The following is a 17063-nucleotide window of genomic DNA, read 5'->3' on the forward strand; positions in this document are numbered from 1 at the left end:
TTGCAATAATTTGCCAAAGGCCGGCTGAGGTCTCTAGCTAGCCAAAATCACTTGTTTACTAGGTTTTTTTTTTATTTTTCAAGTTTTATTGTTTTATTTTTCTAAACTTTCCTTAGGTAGTTTCCATAGTTAGACTTTGAATTTTTGCCTGAAAATTTTTGTGCCATCTTTTCTTGATTTTAGGGTGTTTCTCACAAAATTTCAAGTCATTTGGATATCATTTGAGGGTAGCTGTAGTTCAAACCTACACTGTTACTTGCATAAGAAGGCAACTAGTTGTGCATGCTGAATGTAGTGTATGACTAGAGGCAATCCATCTGACTTACAACCCTTTGATCCTGAGATAGATAGGACATTTCATAGATTAGTTAGGCATCATTTTGTACCTTTTGAGCATCCTGAGCATTCTGTTATTGGTGAGTCTGAGCATTCTGTGGTTGGTAATTTTGAACATCCTGATTTTGAGTATTATAGTTTTGAACATTCTGAGAACATGGCACAACCTCCACCCCGTGAGAGGACTCTAAGGGAAATGGCTGCACCTGATTTCACCTACGAAAGCTTGTGCATCCAATACCCTGATGAGGATGTCCCATATGTTCTTAAAACTGGACTAATCCATTTGCTTCCAAAGTTTCATGGCCTTGCAGGTGAAGACCCACACAAACTTCTGAAAGAATTCCATATTGTCTGCTCCACCATGAAACCCCCAGATGTCTAGGAGGATCACATATTTCTGAAGGCTTTTCCTCATTCTTTAGAGGGAGTGGCAAGGGACTGGCTATATTACCTTGCTCTAAGGTCCATCACGAGCTGGGATGACCTCAAGAGAGTATTCTTAGAAAAAAATTTCCCTGCTTCCAGGACCACGACCATCAAAAAGGATATTTCAGGCATTAGGCAACTCAGTGGAGAGAGCCTATATGAATATTGGGAGAGATTTAAAAAACTATGTGTCAGTTGCCCTCACCACCAGATTTCTGAGCAGCTTCTTCTCCAATATTTTTATGAAGGACTCAGTAACATGGAGAGAAGTATGATTGATGCTGCCAGTGGTGGAGCCCTTGGAGACATGACCTCTGCTGAAGCCAAAAATTTTATTGAGAAGAGGGCTTCCAACTCCCAATAGTTTAGTGCCAGAAATGATGCTATTGTCATTAGAGGAGTGCATGAAGTAGCCACGAATTCATCTTCATCAGCTGAAACTAAGAAGCTTGAGGGTAAACTAGATGCCTTGGTTAACCTAGTAACCCAACTGGCCTTGAATCAGAAATCTGTACCTATCGCAAGAGTTTGTGGTTTATGCTCCTCTGTCGACCACCATACAAACCTTTGCCCTTCTATGCAGCAACCTGGAGCAATTGAGCAGCCTGAAGCTTATGCTGCAAACATTTACAATAGACCTCCTCAACCTCAGCAGCAAAATCAGCCACAATAGAACAATTATGACCTCTCCAGCAACAGGTACAATCCCGGGTGGAGGAATCATCCCAACCTTAGATGGTCGAATCCTTCACAACAACAACAAGCTTATTTTCAGAATGTTGCTGGCCCAAGCAGACCATACGTTCCTCCACCAATCCAACAGCAACAACAACAACAACAACAACAACAACAACAACAACAGCCCCAAAAACAACAAATAGTTGAGGCTCCTCCGCAACCTTCCCTTGAAGAACTTGTGAGGAAAATGACTATGCAAAACATGAAGTTTCAACAAGACACCAAAGCCTCCATTCAGAGCTTAACTAATCAAATGGGACAATTGGCTACACAGTTAAATCAACAATAGTCCCAGAATTCTGATAGATTACCTTCTCAATCTGTCCAGAATCCCAAAAATGTGAGTGCCATTACATTGAGGACGGGAAAGCAGTGTCAAGGACCTCAACTAGTAGCATCTTCCTCATCCGCAAATGAACCTGCCCAACTTCACTCTACTCCAGAAAAAGATTATGACAAAAATTTAAAGAGTAAGTTACCTAACAATTTCTATGCAAGTGAATCTTCCACTGGTAATTTTGATTTACAAAAGCAGCATATCCCTCTTCCATTCCCTCTAAGAGCAATTTCCAACAAAAAAATGGAAGAGGCAGAGAAAGAGATCTTGGAAACATTTAGAAAAGTAGAGGTAAACATACCTCTGCTAGATGCAATAAAGCAAATTCCAAGATATGCTAAATGCCTCCGCATTGATTGGTAAATTTGTCCCCCAAATCCCTGAAAAATCTAAAGATCTAGGTACATTCAGCATACCTTGTATTATAGGGAATAGTAAGTTTGACAATGCCATGCTAGATTTAGGAGCTTCTGTTAGTGTTATGCCTCTGTCTATTTTTAATTCTCTATCTCTTGGTCCTTTGCAGTCAACTGATGTGGTAATTCATTTAGCTAATAGAAGTGTTGTCTATCCTGTTGGTTTCATAGAGGATGTCTTAGTTAGAGTTGGTGAACTGATTTTCCTTGTTGATTTTTATATTTTGAATATGGATGAAGGATTTTCTCAAGGATCAGTTCCCATCATTCTAGGCAGACCTTTTTGTTGGATCGAGTGGCCTCAAAATAATTAAGAAGGGGGGGTTGAATTAATTATTCATAAACCTTTACTAATTAAAAAATTACTCTTTTAAGGCTTTTACTAAATTATTAAGAGAATGAGGAGTAGAAGAGAAACTTAACAGAAAGTAAAAGCGGAAATTAAATGCACAGCGGAAAGTAAAAGAGTAGGGAAGAAGGAAACAATCACACAAGAGTTTTTATACTGGTTCGGCAACAACCCGTGCCTACATCCAGTCCCCAAGCGACCTGCGGTCCTTGAGATTTCTTTCAACCTTGTAAAAATCCTTTACAAGCAAAGATCCACAAGGGATGTACCTCCCTTGTTCTCTTTGAACCTAGTGGATGTACCCTCCACTAGAACTGATCCACAAGAGATGTACCCTCTCTTGTTCTCAGTCAAACCCAAGTAGATGTACCCTCTACTTGTACCACAAAGGATGTACCCTCCAATGTGTTGAGACAAAGATCTCAGGCTGTTAAACCTTTGATACTTTGTGAATAGGGATACAAAAGAATTCTCAGGCGGTTATTCCTTTGAAAAATTTTATATTAGGGAATGGGAAGAATCAAAAGAATTCTCAGACTATGTCATTTTGAATTCTTTGACAAGGGAGAAGGGCGACACAAAAGAATTCAGGCAGTTAGTCCTTTGTTCTTTTGGAAAAGGGAGAAGAGAGACACAAAAAGAATTCAGGCGGTTAGTCCTTGGCGAATTCTTTTTGGCAAAGGGAGAAGAGAATGAAAAGATGAATAGCACAAGTTTTCAAGATTTGGAAAACCAGAAAACTTCATAAAGCTTTTGGTACAAAGAAGAAGAAGAAGTTCAAAGAGATTCAAGGCTTGTAAAGGATTGTAAGAGATTGATTGGAAAAGTATTCAAGATTGAATGAATTAAAATGCAAAACAAAGCCTTGCTTTTATAGACTCTTCATGTTTGGTCAAGAAGACCATTTAGAAGAGTTATAACTTTTAGAAAAACTTAAAACCAATTTGAAAAAGTCAAAAACCTTTTGAAGAGTTACATCTTTTGATTTTTTCAGAAACAGTCACTGGTAATCGATTACCAAATTAGTGTAATTGATTACACAAAACTTTTAAGTGAAAGGATGTGACTCTTCACCTTTGAATTTGAATTTCAACTTTCAAGGGCACTGGTAATCGATTACCAAAACATTGTAATCGATTACAGCCTTTTGAAAATAATTGGAACGTTGTAAATTCAGTTTGAAAACTTTTTCAAACTCATTTTGCTACTGGTAATCGATTACAACAATATGGTAATCGATTACCAGAGAGTAAAAACTCTTTGGTAAAAGGTTTTGTAAAAAATTCATGTGCTATTCAAAGTTTTGAGAAAAAAACTTTTCATACTTATCTTGATTGAGCCTTCTCTTGATTCTTGAATCTTGAGTCTTGAATCTTGATCTTGATTCTTGAGATCTTGAACCTTGAATCTTGATTCTTGATTCTTGACTCTAGACTTTCTTCTTGAGTCTTGAATTCTTCTTGATTCTTATCTTGAACTCTTGAATTGTTCTTGATTGATCTTGGATTCTCTTGAATTGTTCTTTGATTGATCTTTGAGCTTTTTGTCATCACCTTTGTCATCATCTTTTTTTATCATCATTGTTATCATCAAAACACCTTTGAATCACCTTTGATTCACCATGAAGCTTTGCTTCTACACTTTTATGAAAACTGCTAGAACTAAGATAGATGTATATGTAGGCACACTATCTATGGAGTTTGGTGATATAACTGTTCATTTTAATATTCTTGATGCTATGAAACACCCATCTGAAGATCTTTCTGTATTTCGCGCTGAAATAATTGACCATATTGTTGATGAATACATGATTAATCTTCATTCTAATCTGCATGCTTGTCACTCTTCATGCATTGAATCTGAATTTGTACTTGATCATATGTCTGAATTTGATGCTGAGAGTGAATCTGAAATTGATATTGATTACATGTCTAGTGATGTTTTACCTCTTGAGATTGATTTTCTAGAGTCAGATAGAACTAACCATGTTTTAGGAAGTACACATACCTCTGACTTTCTTTATGAGGTACAAGCTGAGAAACCATCTCTTTCTACCATTATCCAGCCGCCCACACCAGAATTGAAGCCTCTGCCATCAAATTTAAAATATGCTTACTTGGATGATAGCAAAAGTTTTCCAGTAATTATATCTGCCTCCCTTGCTGATGAGCAAGAGGAGAAGCTGTTATCAGTTCTCAAGAAGCATAAGAAGGCTATAGGCTGGACCCTGTGGACATTCTTGGTATTAGCCCATCCACATGTATGCATCGGATAAATTTAGAGGATGGGGCTAAACCAGTAAGACAGCCATAGAGAAGACTCAACCCGGTGATTCTTGATGTAGTGAAGAAAGAGGTAACCAAGCTTTTGCAAGCTGGAATCATTTATCCTATCTCCGACAGCCAATGGGTGAGTCCCATCCAGGTAGTCCCGAAGAAAACCGGCCTCACCGTGAACAAAACTGAGAAGGAGGAGCTGATTCCTACTCGGGTGCAGAACAGTTGGAGAGTTTGCATTGACTATAGGAGGCTGAACCAGGTTACCAAAAAGGACCATTTTCCCCTGTCATTCATTGACCAGATGCTTGAACTCCTGGCAGGTAAATCTCACTATTGTTTCCTTGATGGTTTTTCTAGTTATATGCAAATCACTATTGCTCATGAGGATTAGGAAAAAACCACATTCACCTACCCCTTCGGCACTTTTGCCTATAGGAGGATGCCTTTCGGCCTGTGCAATGCCCTTGGTACCTTCCAGCGGTGCATGATCAGTATTTTTAGTGATTTTTTAGAAAATTGCATAGAGGTGTTTATGGATGATTTCACTGTATATGGATCCTCTTTTTATATTTGTTTGGATAGTCTGGAAATGGTTTTGAATAGATGCATTGAAACTAACCTTGTTCTAAATTTTGAAAAATTTCATTTTATGGTTAAGCAAGGTATAGTTTTAGGCCACATTATTTCCAATAAGGGCATCGAAGTAGATCCTGCAAAAATTTCTGTTATTTCACAATTGTCTTACATTTCTTGCGTGTGAGAGGTGCGATCTTTTCTTGGTCATGCGGGATTCTACAGGCGCTTTATAAGAGATTTTAGCAAGGTAGCCCTTCCACTATCCAACTTGTTGCAAAAGGAGGTGGAGTTTGACTTTAATGATATATGCAAAGAGGCTTTTGATTGCCTCAAAAGAGCACTGACTACCACCCCCATCATCCAGGCACCCGACTGGACAGCCCCTTTTGTGCTTATGTGTGATGCATCAAATTATGCGTTGGGGGCTGTCCTTGCTCAGAAAATTGATAAATTGCCTAGGGTGATATATTATGCTTCTAGGACTTTAGATGTTGCCCAAGCGAATTATACTACTACTGAGAAAGAGCTACTAGCCATAGTTTTTGCTCTTGAAAAATTTCGTTCTTATTTGCTTGGTACTCGCATTATTGTTTATACTAACCATGTAGCTCTAAAGTACTTGTTGAAAAAGGCTGATTCAAAGCCTAGATTGATCTGATGGATGCTCTGGCTCCAAGAGTTTGACTTGGAGATCCGTGATAGGAGCGGAGCACAAAATTTAGTTGCTGATCATTTGAGTTGGATCGAACGTGTGTCTGATGAGGATTCACCCATTTGGGATGATTTCCCGGATGATCATTTGTATATATTGTATAGTATTTCTGATTCTCTTTCTACTCCCTGGTTTGCTAACATTGTCAATTATTTAGTTTCTCCTGTTTTTCCTCCCTTAGAATCTAAGGCTCAAAAAGATAAGATTAAAAGTGATGTTAAGCATTTTATTTGGGATGACCCCTACTTGTGGAAATTGTGCAGTGATCAGGTCATTAGACGATGCATTCCAGATCATGAGACTGACTCAATCCTGCGGTTCTATCATTCTTCCGCACCGGGAGGTCATTTGGGTGTTCAAAGGACAGCTCGCAAAGTGCTTGACTATGGCTTTTATTGGCCCACCATCTTTAAAGATGCGTGGAAGATTTGTAGCACTTGTGAGTAGTGTTAGAGAGCAGGAAGTGCACTTACATGGCGACAACAAATGCCTCAGCAACCTATGCTATTCTATGAGGTGTTTGATGTCTGGGGCATAGATTTCATGGGCCATTTTCCTGTCTCTTTTGGTTATGTTTACATTCTCCTTGCAGTTGATTATGTTTCAAAATGGGTGGAAGCCAAGCCCACTAGAACTAATGATGCTAAGGTTGTTGCAAATTTTGTCAGATCTAATATGTTTTGCAGGTTTGAAGTACCTAAAGCAATCGTTAGTGATCAAGGAACCCATTTTTGCAACAAATCAATGCATGTATTGCTTAAAAAGTATAGGGTTGTACATAGGGTATCCACACCATACCACCCCCAAACCAATGGACAGGCAGAAATTTCTAACAGGGAGATCAAGAGAATTTTAGAGAAGATTGTGCAGCCAAGCAGGAAAGATTGGAGTACCAGGCTTGATGATGCTCTTTGGGCACATCGGACTGCCTACAAAGCACCCATAGGAATGTCTCCTTATCGGGTTGTCTGTGGAAAGGCATGTCATCTTCCAGTGGAGATTGAGCACAAAGCATACTGGGCAGTGAAGACCTGCAACTTTTCTATGGATCAAGCTGGTGAGGAAAGAAAGTTGCAACTGAGTGAGTTAGATGAGATCCGCCTAGAAGCGTATGAGAATGCCAAGTTCTACAAAGAAAAGACCAAGAAGTTCCATGATAGCATGATAATTAAGAAGGACTTCATGGTTGGGCAAAAAGTGTTATTGTATAATTCTAGGCTTGGACTCATGAGTGGTAAGTTGAGGTCTAAGTGGATTGGTCCTTTTGTTGTTACTAATGTTTTTCCTTATGGTACAGTTGAGATAAAAAACGACTCCACAAACAAGAGCTTCAAGGTCAATGGACACCGACTTATGTCATTCCTCACAAACCCTTCTTTAGTGGACGTAGTGGTGGAAGAGACTTCCTTACTCCACCCTACTCTTCCTCCACCACGACTTAGGGAGTTTTTCTTTTCCTATCTCCTTCTTTACTTTTATTACATTTGTCCGATTCTATTTGATGGTTTAATTGCTTTTAATCTTTTACTTGTGCAACATTAAGGACAATGTGTTGTTTAAGTATGGGGGGAGTGTTCTTTGGTTTTGCTAGTTTTGTTAGTTTTGTTAGTTGTGTTAAATTTGTTAATTTTGTTAGTTTTGTTGGGTTTCTAGTTTAATATTTTAGGTCAATTCTGTTTGCATGTACAACTTTGCATATTTTTCTTTGAATTATAGGATATGTTCAAGTAATCGGTAATTGTTTTGAAAATAAAAGTCGTTTGACATTTTGTGATTTGAAGTCCTTGTTTTTCCTCTACATGACATGATAGTTTTGAAATCTCAATTTGGAAGTGATAAGTTTACCTTTGTGAGAATTTGAGCCATCATCATAATCATTTGGTGTGTTTTGGCCCATTGATTGCTTGCACAATAGTCTTGGCTTGATTCTTGTTGATGCTTCCTAATTCACATGCATATTTGGAAATGATTTAGGCAATTTTGTTCTTATAAGCCTCTAGCCAAATGGACTTACCTTTAATTAATCCCTTTGATAGCCCTTTGAGCCTATGTTTCCCTTTCTTTGTTTTGAAGCTCATTACAAGCCTTAAGTGAAAAACCATGATCTCACCTTAACCTTAAGGAATTTTGGAGCTTTGGAATTGTTTTGGGAATAAGTGTGGGGGGTTTTTTTGGATAACATATGTCGTTGGCTATGCTTCATGATGTATTTTGGGCCATACTTGATGTACATTGTACACTGGTTAAATGTTGGACATGCTGAATGATATGTTATTTCTCAAATGCTACAGTGCAAAAAAAAAAACAAAAAAAAATTTAGTTGAATCAATTCGAAAAAAAGAAAAAGAAAAGCAATAAAGTTGAGTGAATAAGATCTTAAATGGAAAAAGAATGATGAGACTCTTGGCTCTACTCTTTGCGTTTAAATTTTCTTATTTTTTCTTAATATGCACTTATTCCCCATTGCTCCTCTATTCCTTTGGGATTTAGCTACTTATTCCATATTTTTCCCTACCTTGTCCTTGGCCCAATTACAACCTTAAAAGACCTTTTGATCCTCATGTGCTTGTGTTTATGGGTTGATTGTCGATTTTAGAATCTTGCCAAGTTTATGTGGTGTTGGTTTTCATGGGTGCTTTGAGGGTAAATAGTAGCCTAGACACTTGAGAGATAGAGTGTATATCTTGTGAGGCTTTATCACTTTTTATTCTTGAGCTGATTAACTATTTTGCCATGATTGGGTTGCTTGGATGATTTTCACGAATGTCTTGACTCTTTGGATCTCTTCATGTTAGATGTTACCCATTTTTTTCATTCCTTGAGATTCATTGAGAAATATGTAATTGTTATTGTGTATGTTTGTTTCTCTTTAATGTCTCTGAATTTGTCCCTTGCTTTGTTTTTTTAATTTTATTTTTCCCAGGAGTGCAAAAGGCTAAGTGTGAGGGGATTTGATGTGTCATCATTTTCTCATATTTCTTAACCCTTTTTGTCACCATTTTAATTACTGATTAGCCTTAATTGTCAAATTAATTATGCAATTTTATCATTTGGGCCTACTGGATTAATTTTGTGTTTTTAATTTAATTTCAGGAGAATTATAAGCAATTGGGCTTGAATCCAGAATTGGGCTTGGACTTGAAGAGAGCAGACTATTTTATTCTACCAAATTTTATCTTATCTAGGTTTTATCTTATCTAGATATTATTTAGATTTGATCTCATCTAGATATTATTTCATCTAGATCTTATCTTATCTAGATTTTATTTTATTTATGGGCTTGGATTTAAAATAGATTTGTAAGCTTTGGGGCTGAAAAGTATATAACAGCACCAAGGTTCTAGTTTAGGTCTCTCTTCTCTCTCTCCTATCTCTCTTCTCTCTCTCATCTCCTCTCTCTCTTTTTCGTTTTAGTTTTAGAGTGTTACTCTCAATTCGTTTTAGTTTCTTTTTCGTTTTGGAGAATAATTCTAGTTTTCTTCGTTTCTACTACAATTTCGTTTTCTATTGATTAATGGAAGGCTAAGTCTTCGGCGTTGTTTTCTCTTGAGGATCAAGCACAGCTCTCTTTGAGGTTCTATTATTACTATTAAATTCTGATCAGTTTTTTCTCTTCACCAATTACTCTGTATTTGTTGCTATTAATCCATGCATGCTTAGTGCTTGATTAATTATCTCTGCGCTTAATTTACGTTCATGATTAATGATCGTTCATGATTAATTAGTGTATGTGTTGCTTAATCACATAATGAATGCCTTATGTTAAATTTCGCTTAGTAATTTAATTTAGGGTTGGATTAAGTGGTTGGACTGATAAAGGATAAACTCTCATAACCTAGGATAAGAGACTTGCTTGTGAATCAAGGGGAAGCAACGTGTTTTAATTCTTATATTTTCTAATTTACATCTATTCGCTGTTTAATTTACAAAAACAAACAACCCCCCCCCCCAATTCGTTACTATTTTCCTACTATCTGTTATGAACGTTTGGTTGACCATTGTTCATTGGGAGACGACCTAGGATCACTTCCTAGATACTGCATTTTTAATGTTTATTTGATTCGGGTACGACCTCGATCAGAATGCCTAGCCTCTTATTTATAGAATCGTAGTTAGATTTAATTAAGGGGATAATCACAAGAAATTACAAACAAATAATATCTCTAATTAATTCAAGTAATTATCTTCTTCTTCAACTGATTTATCCTTGAAAAATATCTTGTTCTTTATTTTCCTAGCTTTTGTCTTCAATTTTTGCAACTCCTTCCAGAACTTTCAGCTAATTTTAGGCCTCTAGAGCTCTAGTGCTTAAGTGGGAGATTGCTAAAAAACTATAAAAAAAATTCATTAAAAATAACTAAAGCAAAAAGTTATACCTAAGACAAAGTAAAACCTGAATTTACAGCAAATTTGATTCAAAACAAGGCCTGAAGTTAACTAAAATGTCAAATAAATGTCACAAAATGCATATGAAAATTCGATAAATTTGACATTTATCACTTCACTAATGTTCAATGTTGGATTTGTTCCAATTATGGACATTCTGCCTCTTTTTGTTACTATTGTCTCGATCTAAATTATCAACCACCACCTCCTAGTCTTGATTCAAATTATCAACAACAACAATATTCTGTTTTTGGAAATTTCAATCACAATTACACTCCTCGGTATAATCAATACCAGTATTCTTAGCCTAATACTGGTATTTTTGGTCAATTAAATCCTTGGAATTTTCCTAATAATTCTTCTTTTGTTGCAAATCAAAACAGACCTCAAAACTTCAATTTCCAGAATCAAACATCTACTATGGTGGCTAACTCCACAACTGCTCTTACTGGTGGTACTTAGTACCCTGACTCCGGAGGTTCCTCTCATGTCATTGGAGATTCACAAAATATTCAACAATTGAGCAATTTTGAAGGTCCTGGTCAGACTTTCATAGGCAATGGGCAAGGTTTAGCCATTAACCTTTATGGTTCTTCATATCTAACTTTTGTTTGTAATCCTAATATTAATCTAGCTTTGCATAATCTTCTTCATGTGCCATCTATTACCAAAAATTTAATCAGCTTCAGTCATTTTTGTCATGATTGTTTAGTATTTTTTGAATTTCATGCTAAACATTGTTTTGTTATATCCCAAGCCAACAATAAGGTGTTGGTGCAAGGCCTAGTGGGTCTAGATGGGCTTTACTTATTCCTTATTCTAAAGCTACAATGCCAGAGAAATCATGCTCTCAGTGGTTTTTCTCCTAGTAGTGTTTCCTTTGTAAATATTGTTGTTTCTAGTTGTAATAAGCCTAGCTTATGCATGCAAGATTAGGACATCCTAACTCTCATGTACTAAAACTTGTATTGTAGTCTCAAAAATCTTCTTTCACTGTAAATGACATTTAAAGTTTTTGTTCAGCTTGTTATCAAGAGAAGTCTCATAGACTCCTATCTACTGCTTTTGAATTTGTGTGTAATTCTCCTATGGAACTGGTATATAGTGAGTTGTGGGGTCCCTCTCACATTCCTTCTACTAATGGCTTTGTTTATTATCTTTCATTTGTGGATGCTTACTGTACATATACTTGGATCTACTTATTGGAAAACAAATCTAAAACTTTTACCTACTTTAAACAATTCAAATCAATGATGGAACTACAATTTAATACCAAACTAAAGGTCTATGCATAATTAGCTTGGATTTTGGGCTGTGAAATTGGGCCTTTGCATAATTAGCCTAATTAGGGAGATTAGTTGGGGCTAATCAAGGCTCATCCTTTCCTTATGATTAGTTACAATATATATTAGTCTACCTAGTCATTTTTAGAGTTAGTTAGTTAGTTAGAATCATTTTTTTACAAACAAAATTTAGAAACTGTTCTTCTTCTCTTGAACTCTGTTATTCTCTTCTCTTGCTCAATTTTCGTTGATCTTCCATTGGTGATGACTATGGAAGTCTAAACAACTAATCAACCAAAGGATCCAGTCCAAGCAATGAGGAATTTAAGTTCTGGTTAAGTATTTTGAATTTTGTGTGAATGTTCATCTTCTTCTCCAATTCTATTTTCGATTTTCATGATTTTGAATGTATTTAGGATTGGAAACGAATTAGGTTATTGATTAATTTCCTAATTTGAATCTAATCACAGATTGATTGGATGATATTTCAATCTGATTTGTTATCTTAATGAATTTAAGAATCAATTCAATTGAATTATCTCTAATGACATTGACTGGACTTTCACAATATAATCATCATCTATAGCAAACTGTGATATTTTGAATTGCTTGGATTTAGTGAACTGGATCGATGCTCTTAAATCTATCTCAAATCCTCTATTTCTATGATAATTCTACATTTTTGTTTTGGGTTTCTGCAATTTTCTTCAATTGTCTACAAATTGTTTGTTAAAATCTCCTATTATTTATAAGTGGATTGAAATCATAACTAAAATGGAATGTATCTCTAAGTTGACCTAGGCTATTCCTGTACTGCAAAATTAATCCTAGTTTTATTTGTTTTGGAACGATTTGACGATCGTTATCAATACTCACCATTAAAATGGTGTAATTGAAAGGAAGCATCGCCATATTGTAGAACTTGGTTTAACCTTGTATGCTTCTTTACCCTTGAAGTATTAGGATTTTGCTTTCACAATTGATGTCTATCTCATTAATAGACTTCCCACTACTTTCCTTTAATTTTTTGTTCCCTACAATATGCTTTTTTTTTATAAATAGAATCCGTATTACATGTTTCTGAAAACGTTTGGGAGTGTGGTGTCCCTAAATTAATGACTGGTTTAATAGTAACAATTTTAATAACAAAAAGCATGGTAAATTTTTTTTTTTTTTCATTTCTTTCTCTTTTCACCATAACTAGGTTTAGAAGGAAAATCCTCACTACAGAGTCCTGAATGGCCAGTTCACAACTCTATTCGGAGTCATTTCTTTCTTACCGCTCATAATCTCTAAACTATTTTGCTGTTTCAAAAGGAAGAATGTACCAGACATTACTTTAGGTCGTCACATGAAAATAAAAGAATAAAATACGGTCGATAAACTCTTTTACAAATAAATTTGCAAATGCTTTCCTTTCGAGTAACAAGATTGATCATAAATACATTCATCATTTAAAGCTGTCCAAAATATGGGAGTTTTACAAAATACAGTGTCATCCAGAGCAAAGGTGTCCATAGTGGTGGCTTCAGCCACATGTATACAATCATCAAATTCCTATACATCAGGTCTACCCATACAAAAACAAAAGAGTAAACCTAACAGTCAGTCCTAGATACACCCACCCTCAAAAAGTATACAAAACTAATCCAAAAAGTTGTCCACTAGGATGAAGAGCCTCCACTGATCGCCATCTCCCCCGGGCCACTATCCTCCGTAGAGTCTGCCTCAGATGCCGGCATGACTTCCTCGGGAGAATCCACCTCAAGAAGTGGATCCTCATCACCCTCTAGAAAGTCAAGGGCATCCACAGCAGGCTCAGGAGGTAGCTCCTCCAGATCCTCCTCGGGGTCTTTCTCGGATGACATTACCTCGATCACTTGGACGGGCTCCACTAGACGATATGGTGTAGGCGTGGGTAGTATCCACTCCACCGTGCGCTGAAGCGTCCGTGCGGGCTCATCTGGATGCACTAAAGAAGTAGTCGTGAATCGAACGGTGCCACGAAATCGGCACCTCTTGTTGCCTTCGAGGGTCTCCCAAGCTCCCTTTAGGCACTCCATCTCTACTCAATCACGGATTAGCTGCGCCGCCATCACGATCTACAAGAAAGAAAAGAAAGGGGTAGACTCTTTCACAAGAATCTAACTGCACTGCACACCATTTGTCTCATAACCACTACATGCAAGTAAAAGGGGTATTTTAAGGCTTTTCATCTCTGGTAATCGATTACACAGCCTTGGTAATCGATTACCAGAGGCTAAACTTGAATTACACAGCCTCAGAACATGAAATATGCAATAATGCACTGTGTAATCGATTACACATGCCTGGTAATCGATTACCAGTGACCCTTTCCTCTGTGTAATCGATTACACAGGCTGGTAATCGATTACCAGAGGCTTCCACCATCTCCCAGTTCCCTTTTTAAGCATGGTAATCGATTACACCCCTTGGTAATCGATTACCAGAGGCTTCCTTAGCTTCCTGACCTCGTTTTCAAGCCTGGTAATCGATTACACCCCGTGGTAATCGATTACCAGAGACCATCTTAGCCTCCTGTCTTCAATTTTAAGCCTTGTAATCGATTACCCACCCTTGGTAATCGATTACCAGAGGCCACAATCCACATATTACACAAAATTCACAGCTGGCCAGCCACCACAAGCCTCCTTGCTTTGTGGTCTTGTTTTCCTTTTATCTGTTGACTGCCAGGAGCTCGCCTGCTTAGGTACATCATAGGTTCTCACTGACCGACTATGCCCGGGTTGGTTCGGGATTGGTCAAGCTTGGTTTTGGGCAATAGCACCCCACCTGACGTCCCCAAGGTCTCCTGACCCCCGCGACATATCTCCAGGTACCACTCTGTGGTCAACAATAAAAGTAGGAAGTTTCACCCTTCAACACTTCCTCATCTCAAGCTTGTAGGATTATGGGGTACCCATCACATGTGGTACTAGGTGGCGGTCGGGCGATGGTGCACAACAAGTTTTCCACATCCACAATGCGCACATAAACCCACCATCCCCTGTTGCCCACCTCCAACTGAGCTCACGTACTCCCACGTAGCCCATATCCTCGTTTCTCTCAACACCGGGTCCCCATCAATCCTCCCAAGCTTCCACAACATCCAAGCAAAACAACATTCAAACAGCACAAGCTATCACAGCCAAGCAAAACAGAGTAAAGGCAGAAAACTCTGCTCAACACACCAATCAAAATCACAGCTTTTCTCGCTTAAAGACCCCAGTAACAATTCCTCCGATCCAATTCGTTAACCGTTGGATCGACTCGAAAATTTTACTGGAAGTCTCTAGTACATAAGCCTACATTGTGACCGTTGGGATCTACTAGCAAACATCCAGAACTCATTCTGCACTAGACTTTCCACAGCCAATCATACACAAGCATTTTTCTGCACTTGTGCAAAATTTTGCTGCACAATTTCACAGCAAAAATCTGCACAAAGTGCAGATTTCGAAAACCACACTTCCCCTCATCCAATCTTGCCCAAATCAAATCCTACAAGTCCCAAATCATGTATCAATCATGTCTAAACCAAAGCCAAGCTTCAAACCACAGCAACACAAAATCTAGGTGTCCAAAACCCCTCAATTTAATGGGTTTTCTAGGTTTGAAAAGTGAAATTTAGAATGAGGTAAATTTGAAGCAAACTCTCACCTCACACCAGTCCATAACATCTATTTAGACTTGTTCAAACTGGATTTACACCTAAAATCTCACCGAATCAAAATTTGACTCTTCAACACCCAAATTTGCCCTAGAAATGGCTCTTTGTTCACTTTGGTCATTTGTTTTTCTCTCTAGCACAGTCCAAGCTTTCTCCCAAGTCCTAAATAACATTTCAAGCTAGTATTAACTCACTTTAACCTCCATTTACCACAGAATTCAGACTTAGCCTTCCAACTCTCAAAGTCTCACTCTTTTTCCACTCATAACATCACATTCTCACTTTCTAACCCTAGGTTAGTTCTACCCTTCGTCTCTAACAGATTTCCATCAGCAATTTCAGCATATAAACATCACAAACATCATCACAAAAACCCTAAAACAGAATGGGTATGTTTAACTCATCCAAACATGGCAATTTCAACAAGCTTTCAACAAGAGTCTTCACAAATAACCATCATGAAGCATAAACTAACAAAACTACCCATCATATCTCCCAAAACCCCATACCCACAAAATTTAAAAGAGAAAGAAGTCCACCCAAACCTGAAATTTCGAAGTCCCACTCGTAGCCACGCACTTCACGACTCCAAAAATGCCCTCCTTTCGCGATTTGGAGCAGAAATGAGCACCAAAGGTTGAAGCTTTGTTTGGAGCTTCATTGGAGAATGAGGGAGAAAGAAAGGCAACGTGAGGAAGAGAGAGAGCTGTCTGAAAAAAGTGTGGGGGCTGAGTGAAGAGAGAGAAAAGCTTTTTGGTTTTAAAATAAAGGGTTTTCTCTTTTTTCTATTATTTTATTCAAGCTCTGCCACGTGTCCCTATTTGAGTGGAGCAAAAGGGCCCACTTTCCCTTTTTACTGTGACCCACACTCAGCCACAAAAGTGAGAAAAATCTGACCTTTGAAACGCTAAAATCCTGCCTCGGTTTGCGTGCCGTTTCTCTGGTTCCAGTTTCTCGCGTTTCTCTGCGTCCGTCGGGGCCAGTTTTTGAAAGTAACCAATATATATATCAAAACGCTCAGAATAAAACCCCGAGCGTGATTCAGAGGTTGGTTTCGTTAAATTTTAAGTCGCACGCAAAATGATGATTTTTAACTAATTAATTAGGAATTAACTCATAACCTCCCAGTTATGGATTTCTCTTCCTTAATTAGCCTAACCCGCATATCTTGCCCCCACTATTCCTACTTCTACCATGAACATATAGGCATGTACACTGAATAATACTTATATATATATATATATAATCATTCAAAATACATCGTTTCCGTAAACTCCGGGTATAAACTTCCAGGATGTTACAGGGAGTGCTTGTTTCCCTTTTCTTAGGCTTTATTCTCATCACAAGCTAGACTATAGGTCTCATGAAAGTGCCTTTTTGGCATATTCCCCTTTTCATAAAAGGTATAGGTGTCTTTCACCTTCTAGAAAATTATTCATCTCTAAAGATGTTGTCTATAATGATTTTATATTTTCATATCAGGAACTTTTCCTAACACTACTATAGTTTCCACTAGTTATTTTCCATCTCA

The 17063-nt window shown here is 37.6% G+C and overlaps 1 non-coding gene across 1 annotated transcript; it reads right to left on the reverse strand.

The window, feature by feature from the left end:
• Positions 1-871: 871 nt before the first annotated feature.
• On the reverse strand, positions 872-978 carry LOC113001534 (small nucleolar RNA R71). Its single transcript, XR_003266928.1, has one exon. It is a non-coding gene; the product is annotated as a small nucleolar RNA R71 (small nucleolar RNA).
• Positions 979-17063: the final 16085 nt, after the last annotated feature.

This window comes from Glycine max, chromosome 4, assembly GCF_000004515.6.
Source record: "Glycine max cultivar Williams 82 chromosome 4, Glycine_max_v4.0, whole genome shotgun sequence".
Classification (NCBI taxonomy): Eukaryota; Viridiplantae; Streptophyta; class Magnoliopsida; order Fabales; family Fabaceae; genus Glycine; species Glycine max.